The sequence below is a fragment of the Octodon degus genome, unplaced genomic scaffold, assembly GCF_000260255.1.
Source record: "Octodon degus isolate 3935 unplaced genomic scaffold, OctDeg1.0 scaffold00093, whole genome shotgun sequence".
In the NCBI taxonomy this organism is placed as follows: Eukaryota; Metazoa; Chordata; class Mammalia; order Rodentia; family Octodontidae; genus Octodon; species Octodon degus.
The window spans coordinates 7747739-7751420 of NW_004524669.1; the positions used below are offsets into that span (position 1 = coordinate 7747739).

The 3682-nt window shown below is 37.1% G+C and overlaps 1 protein-coding gene across 1 annotated transcript in view; it reads left to right on the forward strand.

Moving 5' to 3' along the window:
• The window catches only part of LOC101564082 (olfactory receptor 9K2-like), a 21702-nt gene that overhangs the window by 17574 nt on the left and 446 nt on the right, over window positions 1–3682 (forward strand). The gene's annotated exons all lie outside the window — the stretch shown is intronic.

Sequence of the window (3682 nt, forward strand, 5' to 3'; positions counted from 1 at the left end):
ACTCTTTTAGAATATTTTGCTGAGTTTACACACCTATAATATTCAAATAACGGAACTGAACAAAAAAAGGGTATACAGATGAATGTCCATTTTGTATCTTTGTATTCAAAGTAGTTAGGATCGATATATAGTTACCTTCTCTTAATGAATAGAATGATATGTTCTAATTGCGTTTTTAAAGATCTCAAGTCCGCATCTTTTACAGCAATTAACCTCTAAGAAGAATGTATGCAGTGTGTTAATTATTGAAACTGTCCTACCGATTGTATTTGAAACTGTGTCATTGCTATTTATTTATCAATAAAATTATGGAAAAAACCCCACTACTATTATTGTCTACTGGACTATTTGTCATAATTTTCTGATTTTACTCACTTATAATATTTAAGTGACAGAAGGAAACTAAAATGGGGATACATATGAAGGACCATTTTATATCATTATATTCAAAATAGTTAGGATATTTATACCAGTACATTCTCTTAATTTAATGAATAGAAAGATTTGTTCTAAAGTTGTCTGTGCACAGGATATCATGTGTACTTCTTGTGCAAGTGATAACAACTAAGACAACAATATATAATGTAGTGATTATTGAAACTGTTCTACTAATCAGACTTGAAACTGTCTCATTGCTATTTGTTTCAATAAATTATGGAAAAAAAAAGATCTATGCCTGATGCCAGAGAAAAGCAGTGTTTATCATTTGAAAGTTAATTAACATTGCTGTGGATGTATTAAAACAGACCCACCCCTGCTGTAGTCCATTTGCTATCTAAATAAACACTAGTGATATCTTCACATTTGATTTCATTTCATTAAATGAGTCATCCAGGAATTTGAAATACCAGCTAAGCTGGCGAGCAACTTAGAATGAGTACACATTAGGCCTACAAATAGGTTCAGCTAGGTAACTTAGAGAACTTTGCTTGGAAAAGTTCTGCGGTTACTTCATGGAGATTAAAATATTAGGTAAGGCCAAGATTGTTCATGCCTCTTCATTCCCAAATAGTTAATGTGTCCTTGATATGGAGACAGAAGCCCTCAGGGAGTCTTCTGCACTTCTGTATTCCTAATGCCATTATTAACCCAAGGATGGCATGGAGATGTCTGCACACATTGTGTAAAGTTTCACGAGAGGAACGTTGTGCATTTTGTGTCTCCTCACTTTGTGTGGTATGCCACCATAAAGAGTGCAGACCTAGCTCTCTCCTCTCTACAGGTCCCAAAACAAGCAGATGGGAAATCTGTTAGATCTCATCACCACACTAATTACATTGACTTCACCAGTAGGCCTTATCCTTAATGAATGGGACAGGATAAATCCTGACAATTTGAAACAAGCACAGTTTATCTATTTTTGCAATACAGTCTGGATTCAATATGAATTGAAAAGGGGCAAAATATAGATATGGGTTTGTACTTTAATTATGAGTTCAATATCTAGTGTTTATTCTTGGAACAAATAAGGTGGCATGAGATGCCTTATGTCCAGGCTTTTGGAGCTCTGTAGCAAAGGGAATACTCAAGAGCAAGGTTACTTAGTGGAATCCCAAAGGGAAAAAAGTGATATTGTGAAGGAACTTTTTCTAAGTGTAATGAATGGTAGGGCAAGGGGCAGAGACCAGCAGAAACCCCAGGATTTGTGTAAAGGCAACGTGGCATGGAACTCACTGTGCCTGGGTTCAAGAAGACAGGAGAAAAGAACACCTGTGGGGCACAAAGAGAAGTGTGTCTCTTTTATAGGGATTGAAAAGAAAGGGACATTAGGTGGGAAGATTTTAATATACATCTGTGGTCAGAGCTCTCTGGCAGTCTTGCCTTTCATTGGGGAAAAATGTCCTTGAAGGTCCATGTAAGTTTTCAGTTATCTCCAGATATAGCCAGATGTCTTAGGACTGGCAGGTTTCCTTGTCCTGTTTTTTCCTGTGTATGCTGATGATAGCCTGGGGGCTGAGCTGAGTTCCTTCTTGAGAATAGTATCTCTGCTAGCAAGCAGGTTGGACCTGGAAGACTCACTCCAAATCAAGCGTTATACTAAGATCCTCACTTGTCTCTCTGGGGGATCTCAGCCTCACTGGTTTATTTAGGGAGTATCACTGTAGTAGGAGGTTTCTTTGACCTCCTGTTTAATGGACCTTCTCAGACCTATAAATCAGGCCCATCTTGATCCCCTTCAAGTGACCAGGGGAGCTCACATTCCTCAGCTCATTTAGGTTCTCCTTAGACTGTCCTAAGTCTTATTGGCCACACACAGACAACTTTAAGCCCCCCAGGTTAGACCTGAAGTAGTACTTTGTACACGTGATCTTAGTAGTAAGGCAGAGAAGCAGTTGAAGTACTTTTTGGTACAGTTATGCATTATTCAATGTACATAAAGATGCTTGAAATGTGTATTCATTAAGCAATAACTAGGTTAGGCATGGTGGTACACACTTGTAATCTCAGCACTCTGTAGGCTGAGCAGGAGAATCACTGTAAATTTCTGACCATCCTGGGCTACACAGTACACAGTGAATCCAAGTTTAAGCTGAGCTTCATTGTGAGATCCTGTGTTGAAAAACAAAACCAAAAAAAGAGATGTCATTAAGGAGTGGCTAGACTGAAATAATTAATATATGCTGTCTTAGCTACTTTTTTACTTGTTGCTAGAACAAATACCCAACACTCAGAATGAGGAAAGGAAAGGTTTATTTAGCTCACAGTTACTGGAGGCTTCAGTTCATATTCTGCTTGCTCCAAGGCAAATGACAGCAGTTCTTGTGGCAGAAAACAATGAAAAGCAGAGAAGGGCAGCTGAGGTGTCCATCCAGCCTCTCTCTTCCTTCTGTGCTGACTGCAAAGACTGAAGACTAGCTTTCCAAGGGGAATATTGCAGCTCCTCCAAAGTGGCATGGCTGTGAAGATCAAACTCCTGCAAAGACTGGGATTTCTCCATGGATGAGGGGCAGGATAGGGCAGGAAGCCTTCCTAAATTCCTGGGCTCTGCCTACCTGCAGGGCTAGGCCCCCACACCCAGAACTACTGGAGCTAATTCATCGAAGCTGACACAATGTATCAACTAACATATATGCTTTATTTCATGTACTTATAAGTATTCTGATGAGTTCATTTAAAATATATTTTAATTATTTTAGGAAACAGTATATCATTATTAACTTTAATCACTATATTGTGTGTTTTCTCTTTAACTACTTTTTCTTTTCCAATTATCCTTAGCATCCCTTGGCTACAAGTGCTCCAAATATTATTGTGGTAATCAGCATTCTACTAACTTTTGTAAAATTCTGAATAAATACCAAAACTTACACTTTTATTATAAGTGTATATTGAAAATAAATAAAGCTCTGTTCAGAAGTTTATAATGTATCTAGAGAACAATATGTTCAATGCACTTACAAGGTCTCCATATTTAATATCTTGTGATGCACCACGAAGTTAGGCTGTGAAAGCATAAGAGTGTACATTTATGTCTTGAGCAAACATGTAAATATAATTTAAATTGGAATAGCAAGAAAATCAAATAGGCTTATTTAAATAGATTTACCAAGTTACTCACAACAAAATATTGAATAGTTTAAATTGAGATAACTTTCTTTGCATTACTTTATGCAGAGTAGATACAAAATAGTTATTCATTGCTATGGCATCATTACTATGAACCATCATATACATATAATTA